Source organism: Diabrotica virgifera, chromosome 9, assembly GCF_917563875.1.
Source record: "Diabrotica virgifera virgifera chromosome 9, PGI_DIABVI_V3a".
In the NCBI taxonomy this organism is placed as follows: Eukaryota; Metazoa; Arthropoda; class Insecta; order Coleoptera; family Chrysomelidae; genus Diabrotica; species Diabrotica virgifera.
Window position 1 is genome coordinate 202,926,576 of NC_065451.1, and position 23,053 is coordinate 202,949,628.

General features: G+C 33.3%; 1 protein-coding gene across 2 annotated transcripts in view; it reads right to left on the bottom strand.

The window, feature by feature from the left end:
• The window catches only part of LOC114330496 (BTB/POZ domain-containing protein Tiwaz), a 140,217-nt gene that overhangs the window by 45,632 nt on the left and 71,532 nt on the right, over positions 1-23,053 (bottom strand). The gene's annotated exons all lie outside the window — the stretch shown is intronic.

The following is a 23,053-nucleotide window of genomic DNA, read 5'->3' on the forward strand; positions in this document are numbered from 1 at the left end:
GCAAACGATGCAATACTAATCTCTCAAAGTGAAGATGATTTAGAACGTATGTTGCATTAATTTAATATAACCGCCAGAAACTTTAAAATGTTAATTTACCAAAAAAGACGAAATGCATGGTTATCTCTTGGAAACTCTTGGAAAAGTCGATGGAAAGGCACTATGGGATAGAGCTAGAAGTGTAGATATATGGCGGAGATGGCGGAGAACATTAATAACTGTGTAAGAAACAGAAGCTGAATGAAACAGCTAAATGAAAACTACATAACGCCGGATGAAGACATAGAAGAAAGTTGGAGGAAGATCAGAGATAATATCAAAATGGCAGCAACGGAAGCACTTGGAGAACGTAAGATAAGTAAACATATACGAAAGAAAAGGAGAACTCCATGGTTCTGTGAAGAAATAAAAATAAAATGCCAAGAAAAAAAGAAAATATACCCAGAATACAAGTCCAAAAGAACGAGACAAACATATGAAGAATATAAAAGAGTACGAAATGAATTAAACTCAATAGTAAGAAGGAAGAAAACAGAACAGTTGAAAGCATTTTCAACAGAGATGGAGCACGACTTTTATGGGATGCAAAAGGAAATGTGGAAAATGATAAGAGGTCAAAGAGCAGAGATGAAGGAATTGCTAGAAGTAAAACATATTGATACAAATACATGGACAACTTACCTAAAAAACCTCTATCAAACAGCTAATCACGAAGAACTGGAAACACCAAGATTAGAATCGGATAAGCAAACAGAAATTGAAGAGAAATATATAAAGAACGCCTTAAAAAAGATGAAAAATCGAAAAGCTCCTGGGAAAGATGGAATAGCTAATGAACTTTTAAAATACGGAGGAGATAGACTTCACAAATAACTGAATATCCTTATAAGTAAAATAATAAATACAGAAAGAATTCCAGAAGAATGGAGAACCACTCAAATGATAGCGTTATTTAAGAAAGGTGATAGCGCAGACCCCAGTAACTGTAGAGGGATAAATTTACTGAACACTATACTGAAACTCACAACAAAAATACTTATGGAGAAAATAATGGCGTGCATAAATATATTGGATGAACAACAAGGATTTAGAAGTGGAAGATCATGTAACGATGCAGTTTTTGTGATAAGACAAATAGCGGAGAAATCATTAGAATATAACAAACCAGACTTTTTCTGTTTCATAGACCTAGAGAAAGCGTTTGATAGAATCCAATTAAAAGATGTGGTACACCTACTATATGACAAAAATTTACCACTGGATATCATAAAACTGATAGAAACCATATATGTAAGAAATAAAATAGAAATGAAAGTCAATGGAATAATAACAGAACCCATAGAAACAAACACAGGAATCAGACAAGGAGATTCACTAAGCCCTCTACTGTTTTACATAATGTTGGATGCAATAATAAAACAAGTGAAGAAAAAAAGAGGGTACAAAATGGGCAATAGAGAGATAAAAATACTCTGTTACACTGATGACACCGTGTTAGTAGCAGAGTGCGAAGACGACCTACAAAGATTATTGCACGAGTTCAACATTAACGCAAAAGAAATTCATATGAAAATATCAGCCCAAAAAACAAAAAGGTTAGTAATTGCCAAAGAACCAATAAGATACAAATTGGAGTTAGACAATCAAATTATACAACAAGTAATGCCTTTCAAATATCTGGGAATTAATCTATCAGCCGACAATGATATCGAAGAAGAGAGACCAAATAATTAAAGCCAGTAGAACGGCCGGATGCCTAAACGACACAATTTGGAAAAACAAACACCTAAGATTGGAAACAAAGGCCCGAATATGTCAGTTATTAGGCCAGTTATGACTTACACGGCCGAAACAAGACCAGATACAAGCAAAACACGAAGACATCTGGAAACCAACGAAATGAAGATCTTAAGAAGGATTGCTGGAAAAGGACTACAGGATAGGGTAAGAAGTGAGGAAATGAGACGCATATGTGGGGTAGACAATATAAATACCTGGGTAAAGAACAGAAAAGAAGAGTGGAATGAGCTAGGGATGGGAAAAACCTACCGGTTTAAACCTAAAACCGGTTTTTTACTTCGCAATAACCGGTTTTACCGGTTTTTTTACTTCGCAATAACCGGTTTTACCGGTTGTTTTTTTGTCCCGGTTATAACCGGTTTTTTCTTTTTCAAGTAAAAACCGGCTATTAGGTTTTTACGGCGATTAGGATTAGGTTAGGTATTATTTTGGATCCCAATCATAATTATTATTCTCAAGTAATTAATCCAAACAAAACCATAATTAAAATTTTATTTTATTTTATAAAATACAGAAGCAAACTGAAAGTGCAATCTCACATCAGCCAGAAACAATTATTAAGTTTTATTATAATATTTCCTTTAAAAGGTATTTTTAATCATAATATTTATATAAGAAGTGATCTGGTTGAATTAGACGCAAACATCATCTATTTTTCACACTTAACTCTTGATATTGAAAGTGGGTGAATGACTTTTTCTGATTACCAAAAATAATGCTCTGACTATGAATATCGAATTACTGATTACGAATACGAATTTCCAAGAATTTCGCTACGTTTTCAAAACGATACACTCATACAGGAAGTATTAGATGAGTTAAAATGTACCTATTCTACAAACATACAAACGTGTTAAAAGTAATACATGTTCTTTCGATAGTATTATACTAATTTTGATCATATTGATATCGAGTCGAATGGACTATCGCAAACTAAAGTGTATTGTAAATGTAACTTTGTAAGCTATTGGATTAAAAAAACCGAAAACCGGTTTTTCCAAAAACCGGTTTTTTTGGCCGGTTATAACCGCCAGGTTAAACCGTAAGCAAAAAAACCGGTATAACCGAAAACCGGTGTTTTGTCAAAAACCGCTATCCCTAGAATGAGCACATCAGCAGGATGTCTGAATCAAGGATAGTAAGAATAGCCAGGGACAAGTCACCGTTAGGCAGGAGAAGTATAGGATGCCCAAGAAAAAGGTGGAATGACAACTTAGGGGCAGAATGAAAAGCACCGTTGAAGAAAAACAGGCAGTACTGCCTATATAAAAGAAGAAGAGGAAGAAGAAGAATATAATGGAATTACCACACAAGTCGAATGACAACAAATAGAGTAGTAAGGACAGCGAGAGACGGTTTCCTTATAGGAAGACTATCAGTGGGAAGACCACGAAAATGATGGAACGACCACCTACTGGAGGCACACTGAAAAACAGATAGAGTCATGCCTATACAAAAAAATAAAAGAAGATTAATATAGTCACGTTATGTATTAGTCGCAAATAAAAAATTATTTCATTATTATACTGACTATTTCACTCATCTTAAAATTTTCACATAATCTGACCAATCACAAACCAAAGACAGCTTGTGTTATCGCGAAAACACCAACTGTCTTTCAATTCTGATTGGTCTATAAGCTTCGTGTTTTCAACGACGTAACCATGGATACCGATCGCAAAGCAAAGTATGACGTTTGCCAAAAAAATTATTGTAAAAATACGTCAAAATGAGTCGTTTCGGTGGTACTTCAAACGAAGTTATAAACCAAACCATTGAAGAAAATATACCGAGTAACACAAGAAAATCTAAATCTTATATATGGAGACAATTTATGTTGTTCTGTGTGGATCGCAACTACAAATTAGATGCAGAAAATAACAACGAAAGACTAGCATTCATTCTAAAAGACTGGGCCTTCAACATGCGAGAAATTGATGGTAGTGATTACAAGGAGAGTGTTATTAAAACCATATGGAACACTACTGCAAAATTGGTACAAGAAAAATATTTCTGTGAGTATCAGAGACATATTGATCCCTTCAAAGATATAACCTTCAAGGAAGCGATAGCGGCTCGTGATAGTAAGAGAAAATTGTTGCAAACTGTACCCGATAAAAGGAAAATGAGTTCTGTCGCTATGACTTCGGATGAATATAAAAATATGTGCTTACAATGGGACGAAGACACGCCAGAGGGACTCCAAAAGATATTTTTTCATATAGCTGCCGTAGAATTAGCTTGGAGAGGTAACGAAGCAAGTTTTTCCATGTTACATTTTTTTAAGGTTACAATTGCACCGTTTATAATAATTATAGTCGAGAATAATGTATTTTTTTCGTGTACAAATTATTTATTGTTATAGGTAAAAAATAATTATAACAAATTATTTATAGTTATAATAAATATTTCATGATTATGACTAATTGCGAATTATTCAAAAAATGGGTAGATTTGGGTTACCTAGATCAAATGTATTCTTATTAAATTCCTTCCTCTCATTCTACTGAATTTTTGACCTATCACTTTGTTCGTGAAATAGTCTAATAAAATACCACTCGTGATTTAATTTATCTTATAAGTCTGTCTTTTATTTCTAAACTCAACTGAGTTGCTTAAAGAAAACACCACTCGTCCTACGGACTCGTGGTGTTTTCAAGCAACCCAGTTTCGTTTAGAAGTAAATCGACAGACTTATCGCGAAAATTAAATAACTAGTGGTATTACTATTGAAAATGATCTAGTGTTAACTTACCCCTATATTTCTTAAAACAAGATGTTCTTGATCATACTGCTTAATGCAGCAAAAGCTGCTTTAAGTTATGTAACACGTTTTAATCTTCAAGATAATTACCTACAAATTGTATTGTTCAAAATCTAAAATCATTCAAACTCGTAATATTTTTAATTACCTGAGAATAAGAATTCTCATGGTTCTACTACTTTTTTTCGACCAATTTTAATAGTCCCACAGCTCTTCTTTGGTATCTCACAAGCAATATACCCCTTAGGTATATACCAAATTAATTAACCATTAAATTTATTTTCTAATTATCTGAATTTTCCATATGGTATATCTATCTAAGAACACATTCCTTTTTAGCGCAAATGCGTATACTCGTAAGAGTACTTATATGCTCAAGCTACTACCACAAGTTTTTATAAGAAGTACGGCCAGTGCCTGGCGTCTGCCATATGCTGTCGCTTTATCAAAATGTCTCGTTTTTTTTCTTCTTCGAATGGCAAAATGTTTCTGAAAATAAAATTAATCTTCTCCAATAACGGGTATGACATATGATCGTCGTATCCAAACTTAAGAAAAATTAATAGCTTTTTCTTCCTACAAAGTATGTTTCACAATAATTATATAACGATACGCTTTAATTACTATTTTTGCTAATTTTAATTTTAATATTTTTTCTCAAAACGAAATAATATGGGTCATATAAAGTCACCGTTAATATACAAACCAGATGCTAAGAAAGACATGGTTTTACGAAACGAAATGCATCCCCTAACCATATGTTTTTGGAGTGTTCAGTTTAACAAACTGAAATCCCCATAAGTTAATTACCATATCAGACCATTATACCAACAACTCACTTTGGGACATGCATTCGTTTTTAAAACTGCAGTGTTTCTGTTTTTATACGCTAGATCTAAATAATTTATGGCCCATCTGGTCAGAGGGTAGAAACACAAACAGATTAGCGTCTGTGGCTTTCTTAACAGTCTCTCTACAGCATGTGAACAACGCGGTCACACCCGACTCCCGCTAACAACCGAACCTTATCCGAGACCTAAGCAAAACACGTTTTTGTTACCAAAATAAATAAATATTTTACTGTTCGTCGTTAACTTATTTTTATTATTTTTAATTAATTCCGTCAACTCACACCTACCGGAATAAATATTTGTTTTATAATCATAATCATGCAAAAACATTATGTAATAATACACATGTAATAATACTATGTAAGTACTACGAGCTTATGGATCGTGGCTTAATGTACTATTATTTTTCACTCTCTTTGACAGTTGCTATTCTTTTCCAGTTCGTTACGTTAAGTCTTCTTATACCTTCTTCACCTTCGTTGCTCCATCTTCACCCCTGTCTTCCTCTTCACCTTTCGCCTGCCAATGCATTAGACAGTACCATTCGGGGAATTCTAGATGGAATCATTCTCTGCACATGGCCCAACCATCTAAGTCTTTGTGCCTTAATTACCGCTAATATGTTAGGTTCTTGATAGAGCTCAGTTCTGGTTATTTGTTCTTCTTATCATTGTCCATTTAAGTTTATCCCACCAAAGATTTTGCGCAGTATTTTCCGCTCCAAAACTAATAACAACTCTTGGTGTTTTTTTGTTGTGGCCCATGCTTCAGATTCAGAAGTATACGTCACTATGTACCTTATTACGGTTTTGTAGGTATGTACTTCTGCTCAACGAGATATATTTTTGCTTAGCTATTAACTACCCATTGAGAGCAATATAGCGCTGTAGCCCGACAAAATTATTTTCTATATTTCTTCTTCACAGTTAGGTTCTTTTGTGAAGACAGTTCCTAATACTAAAATCTTGCAACTTCTCCGAATTTATATTGTATTTCCTTTGTTGTTGTCAGTGTAATGTATTGCTTCCGAACGAATTGCTTATGTGTCTATTCCATATACTTCGTCTTTGCTTCATTGATATACAATCCTTTGGTTGCTCCTCTCTCTTTGAGTTTCATGACTGTTTCCATCAGTTCTATTTTGCTTCTAGCCAAGATTACCAAATCGTAGATTAGACCTGTTCTATTAATGGTTGCTTCCTGTGTAACCTTTTCCAATATTATGCTAAACGTTATAGATGACAATGGATCACCCTGCCATACTCCTTGTTTGACCTTAATGCTTTCTGTTATACTATTGTTTATTTTGACTTTATTCACTATTCTTTGAATAGTAAGCTTAGTTCTAATAAGTTTTAGATAAACATCCATATCTTGGAATTATGTGAATAGTGCCTTTTTTGACTCGATAGAAAGCCTGCTTAAAATCAATGAAAAGAACCATCTTGTCTTTTCTTGTTTTTATTCGTAACTTTCAGTCTGTATTTCTCGTAGTGTGAAGACCTGATCCACAATACTCCTGCCCTTTTTGAACCCACACTGATATTTGATTATTCTACTATCGATGGCTTAGTGTGAAAACCTCGTATCTCATTTTTTTTTTGAAAATGACATTTTGGTGGTTTTAGTTTGAAAACCTTGTATCTCACGATTTACAACTGTTAGAAAAAATCCAAATACACTAGACTATTTTCTATAGCCGAAAAAAGAAACCACGTATATCAATTGCTCTCTTGATTTAGTGTGAATACCACGTATAAACCAAGAATTTGGTACTTAATTTGGAGTATTTGTTTGGGAGATTCGGCTTGGAGAAATGTTTTTTGTGAACAGTAAAAGGTAGTCCTGCATACAGAAACATTTTGTGAACCTTAAATCAAAAGATTTGTACTGTATCAACCTAGTATTTGGAGGTGTGCAATAAGCTATGAAAAATGAAAACCTCGTAAATAATAATAAACACAACCTCATTTAAGATAAAAAACACGTATATCAAGATATACGAGGTTATCATAGTTACTTGGGCAAAGGTTCTATATACTGCAAGGATATTTACGTGTTTTTCATAGTTAATATTTGTATTTCCAATTTAATAGCAACATTTAACACTTTTAGCTCTAGGCCAATATCAGATATTTGTCTCAATGTGCTCGAATTAAAAATATGTAACGGTAATTTTTGTTGTTAGGTTATATTATGCAGAAAATCAGTTTTTTGCCTCTCCTGTAAAATTGTAATTTAATGAGATACGAAGTTTTCACACTAAGCCATCGCTATGCTTTTATCAATATATTTTTTAATATGCCTAACCAATATTTTATACATATACGCTATGTTGAGCAGCGCTATGCCTCGATAATTCTGACATTCATTCATACTCCCTTTTTTTTTGTGAATACGGCATAGTATTGCTTCTGTCCATTCCTCAGGTAGTATTTCTTGTTCCCATATATACAGAGAAGATCTAAATTATGGAATAAATTCATTTTCTCTAAAATGGACGACTTTGGAGAAAAATCCTGAACAGGTCGATTTTTATTTTTAAATTACAATTGTTTGGCATATATTTCATACTAGTGACATCATCCATCTGAACGTGATGACGTAATCAATGACTTTTTTAAATGAGAATAGGGGTCGTGTGGCACCTCATTTGAAAGGGTGTTCAATTCTATATTCAGTAATATAAACTATAATATCATTATTTGTACAGGGTGACCAAAAAAATAATTTTTAAATTAAATTAATTGACGCAAAAAGAAGAATGTATGTAATTTATTTAACTTAAAATACATTGTACGGCTGTCAGCAAATAGAAAAAATGTTTATTTCACAAATAAACATTTCTTTTCGTTTAAATTAAATCACAAACAGCCTCCCACCTACCTCTTGGCAGTTTGAACATTTAATTTAAGCGAAAAGCAATGTTTATTTGCCAAATAAACATTTTTTCTATTTTCTGACGGCGATAGAATGTATTTTGAGTTAAATAAATTGCATACATTCTTCTTTTTTCGTCAATTAATTTAATTCAAAAATTATTATTTTGGCCACCCTGTATAAATAATAATATTAATGTTTATATTAATGTATAGAGAATTGAACACCCTTTCAAATGAGGTGCCACACGACCCCTATTCCCATTTAAAAAATCATCGATTACGTCACCACGCTCAGATGGATGAGGTCACTAGTATGAAATATATGCCAAAAAATTGTACTTTGAAAATAAAAATCGATCTGTTTCGGGATTTTTCTCTAAAGTCGTCCATTTTAGAGAAAATGAATTTATTCCATAATTTACATCCTCTCTGTATATCTTTAATTAGTTTCTCGATTTTATCTGCTAACTAATGTCCTATTTAATCATTTCAGCCATTTCAGCAATCGCTTCCTGGGCCTCTGTTCATTTTAAAATTCTCGATAATATTCTGAATTTCGCTTAAAGTCGGAGCTTCCTCTTCGCTTTATTGGTTATTTATTTTATTTACTAGTTTTATTGCTTCTTTCTTATTAGCATCTGACTGTTTAGCTCCATTTAGAAGCTCAACTAAGTACTGCTTCCAGCGAAGTACTGCTATTTTTTCGTAGTATTTTTTTGGTTTTATTTCTTTGCTCGATGTAATTTTAATGCGCTTATCTTGTTTTTGGATTTATTATTTCAACTTTCAACATTCATGTCGTCTTTTATAAAATTTGCATATTCCACCTTAATTATTTGATGTTACTATACTAAATATCACAATAGAATTTGTTTTTTTTTGGTAAAGTCTGTTCACATTTCTCGACGCACCCTTAAGTCGAGATGACACCGACCAGCGCCTTTGGCATTTCTCTTGGGTTCCACAAGCCTACACCGCTTCACCATAAATAGGTACCATCTACCATCCCACGAGTGTATCGAGGACAAATCGTCTATAATTTACCATAACTTTGTGGTTATTAGTGTTGCATGATGTGGCAGTGGATCTTTGGAACACCCTATAGAAACGCCCGCGGCTGTGACATTTGTTTGTTACGAATCATCAGCGTCCCACGCGGCACATCGCGAGCCTCAATATGGAAATTCTACTCGATGGTATCGCTTGAGGAGGTGATCTTAGTCTTGGAACCAGGCCCGGATTTACATAAAAAATGTGCTATAAATGAAATTTTATTCGTTTTTGGTTCCAATTGAAAAGTTATTCGCATTCGTAAATCTTTTTACTGAAATTTTTTTATTCAATCATAAAACAAATAATTAAGATAAAAATCGGAGAGTTAAGCGAGGCCCTCAATAGAACTAAAAAGGGTAAGGCAGCAGGACCTGCGGTCGTATTTTCGAATTCAATCGAATATTTTCGCATACGAGTTAACTCGAATGAAAAATTTCGTATACGAACGTGAATGTGTATTTTTGAACGTCCTTCGAAATGTTATACGTATACGAGAAGAATTTGCATCGGCAACACTGCAAATTCGAATAACATTGAACTTATTTGTCATCTGAAGAGTCACAATGTTGCCATACTTTTTTTGTCAATTTCTTGTATAATTTCAATCAATGGTATAATCGCAGTATTAAAAACAAATAATGTTATATTTGTTATATATTATACTGGGGTATAATGTACCGGGTGTCCCAATAAGAATGGCTCTCGGCCATATCTCAGGAACCGTTTATAGTAGAGCTTTGAAATAAAAAATTTTATAACAAAAGTTGCCTCAGGAAAAGCCTGGAAATTATTTTCATAATTGTGGGACCACCGCTAGAGGGCGTAATTGAATATCAAAAATTAAAAAATCTAAATTTTACAAAATTTTCCTAATGAAGGGGCACTGGAAATCCGATCGTCGTATTCTTCATAAAATTCTGCGCATATTTGATTTGACAAGTTTAGGTCTACCTTTGGAAATAAGAGGTGGGGGTGAGTGGGAACCTTGTTATGAAAAACTGGCTGTGAGTCCGGTTCTGCTTAATCAAATTTTGCAAACTTGGTCTTGTTGAAGACAGATCTTTTTCGTCAATGTAAAAGTTATGATTTCGAACCAACTTACTGAGTAATATGCCAGCTAGAAGGCGTTATTTAATTTTTTTCAGAAATCTAGTGTTCCTTGGAAAATATTAAATACAAACATGCATTTTTAATACCATATTACAAAATTAGACAAAATTAGCAATAGAATAGCGAAAACCGCATGTTAATACCTTTTTTCTATCTCGAGATATCTTACAAAACGTGTAAATTTAAAAACATAAGTGTTACTGTCACCGGTAAACGAAATAGTTCATTAAAAGTAGTGTGCTATGGAAACAACAAAGAAACATTTTCCAGCTGTCAACGTATATTAGGTCTTTTCAACGCTTCTCATTTGTTTCGAGCCTCGTTCATATCTCGTATATTAATATTATACACGGATTATACGGCATATGACAGAGGCTCGAAACAAATGAGAGCGTTGAAAAGCCCTATTACAAAGAAATAAAAACAACTATTTAGTGATGACATAAACGTTCAAATTTTTGCTTATCATTTTCGTTGCAAACCTTTACTCTTTCAAGAGTAGATTGAACAGCAGTCTCAATTTCTGCTCTCGATATGCTTTGAATGGCGTTTAGTATTCTCTGGATAATGTATTCTAGAGTAGTGTATGATGGGCAACAATTTGAATATTTAGGTCGTCACTAAGTAGTTCTTTTTGTTCTGTGTTATATTTAATTTTAATAGTATTGTTTCTCTTTATATTGTTGTTTTAATTAATTATATTTTTATACGTTGACATCTGGAAAAGGTTATTTTGTTTTTTTCCACAGCACACTACTTTTCATTAACTTAGTTTACCGGTGATAGTAACAGTTATGTATAAAATTTACACGTTTCTCGAGATATCTTGTGTGTGTGTGTGTGGAAAGATAATGGCATGGAATCAAGTCCATTTGCCACAGAAAGTTGTAAAAGGAATTTTGTTATAGTATAACTACAGAGATGTGGGTTATGCCGTTTTAAATTTGTATTTTATTTTCTTTAATAAAATTTACTAAAAGTTCCAAGGTGTTTTTATTGGCAGCTAACAAAATGTGTGTGAGATTTAATGGAAGAAAATATTTCATTTCAATAAGTGTACGAATTAAATCATTGGATTTTTTTAAATGTTTTTTGCAACCGAAAAATATATGATTTAGATCTCCGTAAGAGTTCTGATCACAACTACAGGCCGAGGACTGTATAATGCCCAGCTTAGCAAGGTGCGATGGAAATCGCCCATGATTTGTTTTAAGTCGAAAAACACTTGCCGAAAAGAATTTTGAAGTAGGGTAGTTGAAAATATATAGAGGTGGGGATGGTAGGGTAGGATGTATTTTAAAGTAGGTATTTTGTGAGTTTTCTACAGTATTTTCCCACTGTCGTTCCCATTTTAATCTTATTTTATTTTTTATCAAATGAAAGACGTCTGGTAATGTATAAATATTACAAAGAACTCCGTTAAGTACTGCTTCCTTAGCCAAACTATCAGCTTTTTCATTACCTAGTATACCTGTATGACCTTTGACCCATACAAATGTTATATTTAAATCTGCTATCAAATTTTTTAAATGCATAATATAGGACATTTCATTCTTTCAAATTTTATGCTTTTTATTGACTCCAATGCAGACTTAGAATCAGTTAGTATTACTCCATCTCGTAAATTATTTGATGTTAACCAAGTAATGCCCTTCCAAATTGCTATAAGTTCAGCAGTATATATGCTACATATTGATGGTAATTTAAACATAAATGATTGTTTTGTATTTTGGATAAAAACTCCACAACCAACTCCGTGTTTTGTTTTTGATCCATCTGTATATATAAATGGCTTATTGACTAATCCACCTAATATGGATTTTAGAAGGGTGTGATTTATATGATGGTATTCTGTATAATTGGGTATTATGACTCTGTGTGGTTTTATTAGTGATCTATAGGGTATGGTATACATAAACAATGTTTTATTTTTACCAAAAGAAATGTGATCAGCATTGGTCTCAACGAAAGCTTCTGCCAGTGGAGGAGAATTCTTTATTTTCCAAAAGCGGTTTGTTAAATCTTCTTTTGCAATATCACTTAATTTGTTGATCATGTTTGACTCTAAGGATTTTAGTTTTAAAAGATATTTTTGTGATAATAGCTGCCGACGCAAATCCAAAGGCAATTCATTACATTCTGCCAGTATTGCTTTCACCGGTGATGATATCATTCCACCTATGCAAGTTCTAAGACATTTATATTGAACTCTGTTTATTTTGTTTAGATTGGTGTTACAAGCAGATCCGTATAAACAACATCCATAGTCAATGATAGACCGCACATAGGCTCTATAAAACAATAAAGCTATACCAGTAGCTGCGCCCCAACTTCGATTTGTTACACACCTAAGCAAATTATAGCCTTTCTCACATTTGTTTATTAAGTGACGTATGTGACTCGACCATAGTAACTTGGTGTCAACAATGATACCTAAATACTTAAACTCTTTAACTACCGACAAGGTACGCCCACACAGAGTTAATCTCTCCGGTGCACGTAGTCTATGCCTGGTAAAAAACATAATAGAGCATTTTTCTGTTAAAAGGGTCATACCAGTTTCTTCTGTCCATGTACTTACCTTATGCATAATATTATCAAGAGCCTCAGTGCATGCTTCATAACTATTTTGGATGGTGTATATACAGATATCATCTGCATATTGTATGCAATTTACGGTATTATGAAATAGTGAATGAATATTGGCAGAATATATATTAAAGAGTATAGGACTAAGTACGGATCCCTGTGGCAACCCATGATAAACAACCCTTGGACCATGTAACACATTTCTATGGTCTCTAATATATACATGTCTAGAAAAATATAGTTGCAATATATTTAGAGCAGTCGTTTCGCTAAGACCAATCTTAACCATTTTCTGTTCAAGTATATTTATATTTACAGAGTCGTAAGCCCCTTTTATATCTAGGAATAAACAAGCTAGATACTTGTTGCCAGAAAAGGCAATCTGGATGTCATTTACTAAATGAGTTACTGCATCCAAAGTACCATATCCCCTTCTAAAACCGTATTGAGTATTAGGTAAGATATTGTTATACTCGATGTACCACTCCAGTCTTGTTTTTATCATTCTTTCGAACGTTTTAGTTATACATGACATTAAAGATATAGGGCGATAAGAGGAAGGCATATTTCTATCTTTAGTAGGTTTTAAAATTAAACAAATGGTAATTTGTTTGAGCTGCTCAACATAGTTTGAATTCACCCACCAATCATTGTATATATTTAGTATAAAATTTTTAGCAACTTGGGGAAGATTTTTAATAATGTCATATGTAACATAATCATTACCCGGAGCAGTACATCTAGAGGTCTTAATTGAAGCTTCAAGTTCTGTTATATCAAAAGGTGCATCCATGTAGTGGCTGCCAATTTTCTCGTTCGGACCCTTCAAGCATATTTGGCACAAAACTAGGTGCTACAATATCAAAAATTTGGTTTATTAGTTCTTCAGATAGAGGATGTTTTTTAAAAGTTGAGTTTTTGTTCGATATTTTTTTTATAAAACTCCAAATTTTTGATATTGGGGTATTTTTATTTAATTTGTTAATAAAATTTTTCCAGCATAGTTGTTGCTTTTGTTTAAAAAGTAATTTAGCTTTGGCCTGAATATGCTTAAACTTGAGGTAATTTTCATAATTCGTGGTAATTTTATATTCATGGTATGCGTCTTTTCTATCATTAACAATTAAAGTGCATTCATTATCCCACCAAATAGGATTTGGAGGTTTTTTACTGTTACCTGAACGAGATTTCATTGACTTAGAAGCTGCATCATTTATTACTTTCATAAAAAAATCAAAGGAGTTATTATTACTGTTATTGTTATAGATTTGTGTTTCGATTAGGTTTTGAAAAAGCATCCAGTCAGCTGAAGACTCAATCCATTTTCTAGAAGGTGTTTTGTTAGTGGGGATATATTCCCGAGATATAGTAATATGGATAGGGAGATGATCTGAGCCAAGTGTATCATTCAGAGGATTCCATTCAGATAAACTTAAAAGGCTAGGTGAGACAAAGGTAAGATCTATGGCAGAAGGTCTTTCGTTAGGTCTGACTATCTTAGTAGGTCGTCCGTCGTTTAAAATAATTAGGTTAGTTTCTTCTATAGCTTCTACAAGTCGATTTCCTTGTGAGTTATCTATTGTAGAGCCCCAAAGACTGTGATGACAGTTAAAATCACCGCATATAATGACATCACCCTGTAGTTGTGAAAAAAGATTATTCCAGTCAGTCTTAGTTGCTTTTATGTTGGGAGCTTTATAAATGGAGGCTAAGGATATCTTAAGGTCATCGATATATGCTGCACATACTTCTATTTTGGAATTAAAGTTTTTACGAATTGAAATTTCATGATAGCATAGGGAATCTTTAATAAGTATGGCAGTGCCTCCGAATCCATCAGTTCGATCTACATGTAATATATTGTAAGTTGGTAAATGAAATATTTTCTTTTTAGATAACCAAGTTTCGTTAAGCATAATTAAATCAAATTTAACAGCGTGATCGTTTAGAAAATTAATAAGATTAGCTTTGTTTTTTGTAATGGAGTTACAGTTCCATTGCAATATATTTATCATCTACTTAATAATAATTTTCGTCACTATCACTATCATTGTATTGTATCGTATCTAAGATTGTTCTGAGTTCTGTTTGTGTTTCCTGGATAACTAGTGGATCTAGGTTTACCAAATTAAATTTTTTAAGCATATTTTCAAAAATAGAAGGAAGTTTCTGCAGTATCTGTGATTCTAATTTTTCTTTGTATGAATGGAAAGCTTCTCTATGTGGATTAGGAATGATAGGGTTTGAAGCGGTATTTTTAAGTTTAAATGAAGGGGGTTTATTAACTGAAAGGGGCGAACTTACTTTGCGCTTTTTCGGCTGTTGGTAATGAGGACGTGGTACCCAATTTTTATTACTCGTGGAGGGGGAATTGTTCGTGTCAATATTACCATTCAGCTCAGGGAAATTGTTTAAATTATTTAAAATATCGAAATTATTATGTGTTACTATTTTAGCGTAAGACGGATTTCTTACAATAACTTCAGCTTCTTTAAATGATACATTTTTTTCAGACATGATCTTTTTAATTTTTAATTGTTCCTGGCATTTCGGGCAAATTTTTGATACGGACTGATGGTCATGCTTTTCACAGTATATGCAGTAAGTGTCAGAAGTGCAATCGGTATCATCATTTTCATCGTGGGTTTGACCACATTTTCTACATTTAGTTGTAGTGATTTTACAGTATTTGGCTGTGTGGCCATATCGAAGGCACCTGAAACACTGAACTACAGGATATATGTAGGGCTCTACAGCAAATCTCACCAAATCAATTTTAACAAATTTTGGCAAACTATTTCCTAAAAACGTCAAGACGATCATTTGCCTAGGGACAAACTGTGTCTCATTATCAGAATCAACTATCCTACGTTTCATTCTTTTTACATCTACAACTTTATGTTCACTTTCGATATTCTCCATTATATACTTTTCGGACAAAAATGTGTCAATTTGTCTGATAATTGCCTTTTTATGGTTGAAAAAAATAGGTATATACGCGATCAAATTGTTATCTTTTATTAATTTATGTCCTATAATGGCATTAGCAATATTATAAGATTTAAAAATAATTTTTACTTTATTTCTCCCGACTAATTTTATGTCAATAACATGTGTGTTAAAAGTAGTATTTTTAAATAAATAGTGCCCAACTTTAACAGCCGATAAATGACTTTTTTGATCAACCGGTTCAACGATAACATAGTACGGTCCGATGTCTGTCGAAATATATTTGTTGTCTAAATTATATATTTTATTATCAATTTCCATTTCGCCTTGTATATCTTTCTCATCTGGTGGGTCTTTTCCAGACGGGGGAGTACCCCCGTCGGAAGAGTTACTCATTATAATATTAAAAAACTTGTACTTACCTTAACTATGGGTTTATGAAATAACAAACCAAAATAAAATATCTACCTGCCTAAATTCGAGCAAAAAGTAATTAAGCGCGTGTAACAAAACCAACCTTACTGTTCGGAAGACACACTAATACTGTCGAGATATCTTGAGATAGACAAAAGGTATCGACATGCGGTTTTCGCTATTCTATTGCTAATTTAATCTAATTTTATAAAGTATGATTAAAAATGCATACTTGTATTTAATATTTTCCAAAGAAAACTAGATTTCTGAAAAAAATTAAATAACGACTCCCAGCTGGCTTATTACTTATTAGGATGGTTCAAAATTATCACGCTTACATTGAAGAAAAAGATCTGTCTTCAACAAGACCCAGTTTTCAAAATTTGATTTAGCAGAACCGGACTTACAGCCATTTTTTCATAACAAGGTTCCCACTCACCCCCACCTCTTATTTGCAAAGGTAGAGTTAAACTTGTTAAATCAAATATGCGCAGAATTTGATGAAGAATACAATAATCGGATTTCCAGTGCCCCTTCATTAGGAAAATTTTGTAAAATTTATTTTTTTTATTTGTGATATTCAATTACGCCCTCTAGCGGTGGACCCACAATTATGAAAATAATTTCCAGGCTTTTCCTGAGACAACTTTTGTTATAAAATTTTTAATTTCAAAGCTCTACTATAAACGGTTCCTGAGATATGGCCGAGAGCCATTCTTATTGGGACACCCGGTACAAGAATAAGATTGTATAAGAACGTTTAATATATAAAGATAAAGACTTATAGTCTGAACAAATTATAAAAAAGGCCATTTTTGGGAAAAGTTATTTATTAGTTATTTTAAGTGTAATCGGATCTTAAGATTGCATAGGTATATTAGTAATATCGATTTGCAAAGTCCGCAGAAAGTGTGCTATTTTGTTTAATATTATTTTTGTATCCAGTATTTACACTGATATTTTACTATTTACTTTTCAAAGCGATTTTTTAAATGCACCTTTATGTAATGTGATAGTATGAAAAAAGTAGTGTCATATGTCAAGTTTGGAGGTGGACCTTAGATCCAATGCTAAAATGCATACATAAAGTTAGGTTAGGTTATATTTTCAAGACATAATCGTACAACATGTTCTTTCTTTCTATTAAAGAATTATTTAAATAAGCCATTGAAAATAAATTTCAATGTAAAAATATTGCATACAACACAATTAACACTATTATCGGCTAAAACTATCATGACAACTGAAATGACCTTGAAATGACAACAATAATTCGTATACGAGCATCACGATTCGAATGGTTCATACCCATTCGAGTCGTCGTATACGAAAAAATTCGTACACGAAGTATTCGAAAATTCAAGACACCGGATTTCAAGCGAAATTCTTCTAATTTCGTATGTGAAATATGCTCGAATGAATTCGAAAATAGGACCCCTGGAGACATCCTAATTGAGTTGGTAAAGTACGGACCAAAAATATTACATTAGATGTTGGTTCAAATATTTAATAAATGCTTAAAAGGACAAAATATCCTCGATGATTGGAATGTTGGATACATCAGCTCAATATACAAGAAAGGTTATAAACGCATATGCTTTAATTATAGGGGAATAACTGTTACCAGCTTAGTGAGGAGGTTGTACGGTCAAATAATAAAATAAATAATAGAATCAGAATACGAAGACATGGAAGAACAAAATGGATTTCGTGCAGGAAGATCGTGTACTGATAATATATTCGTTCTGCAGCACGTAATAGAAAAACGGAAGGCAAGGAATCTCTCTACCCACCTATTGTTTGTAGATTTAGAAAAGGCATACGCTACGGTACCTTTGTACTGTTTCAAACAATAACGAAAGTAGGTCTCAGTAGGGGATATGTGGATCCTATCGCAAATATGTATATACAAAAATGCAGGAAGTGTTGTTAAAGAAGGAAACTTTATATCTGAATCATATCCAATAACAAAGGGGCTTACAAGGATGTTGTCTGTCTCCGACCTTATGTAAAATATATATTCAATCATCGCTAGAGCAGATAAGGAAACACGTATCTGGAATGGGAATACACATAGGCGATGGTAAATGTCTAACAACTTTGTCTTTCGCAGATGATCAGGTAGTCGTACCGATTGATGAGGAAGACATGGACTACATGTTTAGAAAACTAAAGAAAGAATTTGACAAATGGGGCCTCAATATGAATATGTCAAAGACAGAGTAACTTAAAATAGGGGATGGCGAAGAAGATCCATAGTTAGAAATTAGAACCACAAAAATATGTAAAGAATATAAATATCTCGGATCTATAATACCTAAAGAAGGCACTAGCAAAAGAGACATTGAAAACAGAACGCAGCAGGGAAAAAAGCGGTAAACATTCTAAGCTCTCCACTATGGTCTAAAGATATAAAATAAAAAACGAAATTGACAATCTATCGAACTTTGGTAAAGCCTATTATGACTTCTGGAGTAGAAGTTTTGCAGATCACAGAAACAGATAGAAAAAGAATATAAGTAGTAGAAATGGATTATCTAAGGAGAGCGTAACGAGACCTTAAAAAGGTACATAGCATACGCCAGAATACAACCAAGAAGAATACCACAGATGATACAGAAAGAATAGCAGGAACAGATTGGAAGTATGTGGCTCAGGATAGAGGTCGATGGAAAGAGTTGGGAGAGGCATATGTACAAAAATGGACGAGAGAAGGCCAAGAAGAAGTTCATTTAAGATATTTTGGAGAGCTCCTAATTTATACAAGGTTTGAATTTTCCATATCGCAACCCTCAAATTGTATTCCTTTGGAAATTATCGGACATTCATCGTCATTTAATCAGTCCGTATTTTCTTCTTTGAACATACACAACTTATCTATCGAGCTATTTCCCATCAACTTCACATGTTTTTTTTAAGGTCTAACGGCATTTTTTATTATACTTTTGCTAAGATCAGATATGCAATACTTTAGCACGCAGGCTTATTCCTGTATCAAGGAAGTTAAAGAGGTATCTGAACCCAATACTTTCTTAATCTTGAATTTTGACACCAATTTTCGACTCAACTTGGTATTTTCGGCAATTTCAAGTCGGATAATAATTTGTAATAATTTATAAACGAGTAAGGTATAATCAAAATTATTGTTTAAAACGAAGAACGAAAAAAAAAACTCCGCTGATATGTAATTATTCTTGAACATCGTTTATAATGTCGACATTCAAAAACCACCAAAAGCAAAATCCAACCTTGTAAATAAAAAAAATAATAATAAAATTTAATATCATACTGACAATAAAACAGTACATAAACCATACAAAGATATATCAGGCATTAATACGTTTACCCTTAAGGTACGATTATTCCGAGAAAAAAACCGTTCGAAGAGTTGGAGGGCTTTTAATCCTCTAATTGACTGAAATAACGAAGAACTTTTGACTCTGGGTATTCGTACGTCATCATTCGTACCGATTTACAGTAATTTATGAAACAATTATCTGCGATAATAACAATAATCTAGCGTTTAGCCGGCCCCGCAGTTATTTAATACTAGTTTTATCAAGCATTCCGTGCCGGCAATTGTTCGACGTTCATTTGTTATTCAAAGGTATCTAGATTTGCGTTGCGGGGATCCACATATCGCTCTGTTGTCCACGATTAGAAATTAGAATAATAATAAAATCTTTAACCCAAAAAATATGGATAATAAATAATACAGGGTGTAACAAAAATACAGGTCATAAATTAAATCACATATTCTGGGACCAAAAATAGTTCGAATGAACCTAACTTACCTTAGTACAAATATGCACACAAAAAAAGTTATAGCCCGTTGAAATTACAAAATGAAAATCGATTTTTTCGAATATATCGAAAACTATTAGAGATTTTTTATTGAAAATGGATATGTGGCATTCTCATGGCAGGAGCATCTTAAACAAAAATTATAGTGAAATTTGTGCTTCCTATAAAAATTTTATGGGGGTTTTGTTCCCTTAAACCCCCCCAAACTTTTCTGTACGTTCCAATTAAATTATTATTGTGGTACCATTAGTTAAATTCAATATTTTTAAAACTTTCTTGGCTCTTAGTATTTTTTCGATAAGGCAGTTTTTATCGAGTTGCGGCTTCTTTTTTAATATGTTTACATAAAAATTTTATGGGGGTTTTGTTCCTTTAAACCCCCCAAATGTTTGTGTACGCTCCAATTAAACTATTACTGCGATACCATTAGTTAAACAAAATGTTTTTAAAACTTTTTTGCCTCTTTGTATTTTTTCGAGAAGGCAACTTTTATCGAGATATGACTTCTTTTTTAATACGGTTCAAAATATACCTAAAAATGTAAATCATACATAAATTTTCATATTATTACCAAGTCATAATCGTACTTAACCATATACGAACATGTGATGGATTTGACAAATATTCAAAATATCTCGATAAAAACTGACTTTTCGAAAAAGTACTAAGAGCCAAAAAAGTTTTAAAAATATTTTGTTTAAGTAATGGTGCTACAAAAATAATTTAATTGGAACGTACACAAAAGTTTGGAGGGGTTTAAAGGAACTAAACCCCCATAAAATTTGTATAGGGTGTCCAAATTTCACTATATTTTTTTCTTAAGATGCTACTGTCATAAGAATGCCATATGTCCATTTTCAATAAAAAATCTTTAATATTTTTCGATATATTGGAAAAAATCGATTTTCATTTTGTAACTTAAAAGGGTTGTAACTTTTTTTATATACACATTTGTACTAAGGTAAGTTAGGTTCAATCAAACTATTGTTGGTCCCAGAATATGTGATTAAATTTATGACCTGGATTTTCGTTACACCCTGTATATAATAAAATTTACCGAAAAAACCTTCAACCGAAATGGAGTTTTGGAGAAGATGTAGTAAGATCACGAGGGCAGACCGAATCCGAAATGAAGAGATAAGAAGAAGAATATCAGTAGGTACAATAAGAAATTATTACCTACATCGAAGAAATCCGTCTTATATTGTATGGTCATGTCAGAAAGACACCAACCGATAGATGGATAACTGGTATTTTTATCACCAACTGGGCATTTTAATAAGTCCGACACGTAGAATATGTCAAATGGCAGGAATTATGACAGGTGATAAATAGCAGTCTGATTTTTGCATGAGAGTTTAATGAAAGGGTAACAAATCAATTGGAAGTTCTGTCCGACAAAATTCATGGGACGTTTTCGTAGTCTGACGTTCCAAATTTTTAATCTGTTCCACAATTAAAACTTCACCTGTTCCGGTATTTCCATACATCAAAGTTTGTCCGACTAGACACCGTTAAGCTATTAACAAATTTTCAGCTTGCTATTAATCAAATTTTTTTGGTACGCGGGATCCAGGCCTATTAGTCCCTTTAAAGGAATTAAAAATATTAATCCCTTTTACAGAAAAATCTTAGGCCGCTGTCTTCCATCATGTTCTCTTTTGTCTTCCGTTCTTACCACTTCCAAGACCCTGCACTTTAGCGTGACACGTACCCAAGCATATTAACAAATAATACGGTCTCATTTCGGAATCAATTGGCCCCTCTGTCCCAGATAGACGACTTCATGTAGGGTTTTTCCCACCAGGGTCTTCATCATGTTGCCTCTTGGTCTTTTATCTTCATATTTTCCCGAATTGTTAGGTTGGTTTTGCCTTCTGTCCAGGACATGCGTAGTATTCTTCTGTAGATCCACATTTCGAAGGCTTGGATCTTACTTTTATCGATTTTTTTGAGAGTCCATGTTCCACCTGCGAGCAATGTGAATAGAGATTGCAATTGCTGGATCCAGCGCTTTTTTTACATGCTGCATCCAGCAACTCGAATCCGCAAACGTGTCAAATCCGAAATAAGTTACTTAATGTCTTCATTGGCCTCTTTAGTCAAAGCCGTGAGTCTTTCCATTATATCGCACTAGTAGTAGCTCAGTATGCTGGAAAGTTTCTACAGCCTAAAAGTTTGCATCGATATAGCGCTGATTCTGCGATAATATTCTCTGCTGGCGAGTGGTTGATAATCAATGACTTGATCCCCACTCTTCAACCGGTGAAACTGTCTGTAAAAGCTTTTTGCAGAAGACAGTCCACTTTAATGACGGCAGACCCAACCATGAAATTTGTCTAGACAAACCAAATAGCCAGAACTCTAGCCTTAGTGCCGAGCTATCGGAAGCACTACGTAACAGAATCGCGGAACAGCGCCTCTCTGAAATTACAGGTACCTACATTAGTGTACTTACAAAATCTAAAAAAGTATGACGAAGGACCAAATAATCCTGGATATTTCCCCATGCCGAAAAAGAATGCAATGCGACAAGAGATGAAAAATTTGTTGAGTCGTATAAATAAACAAGTGATTGTGGAACCAGTGCAAGAGGACATAATGGAAGAAGATAATCCGGAGCCCGTGAATTTTAATTTGGAACAAGAACTTGAGATTGAATTCAAGAAAGAGAAAACTTTTATAACAAAAAAAAACTGGTCCTTTAAAAGATTACGAAAAGATTTTGGAAAAGGAAATGACCGTTTATGAGACAGAACGAGTGAAAAGCAATCATTTGTCCATAGTCTATGACAAGTCTCACTTCCAAAAAACTAATGCCTGGTTGCGCCAACAAA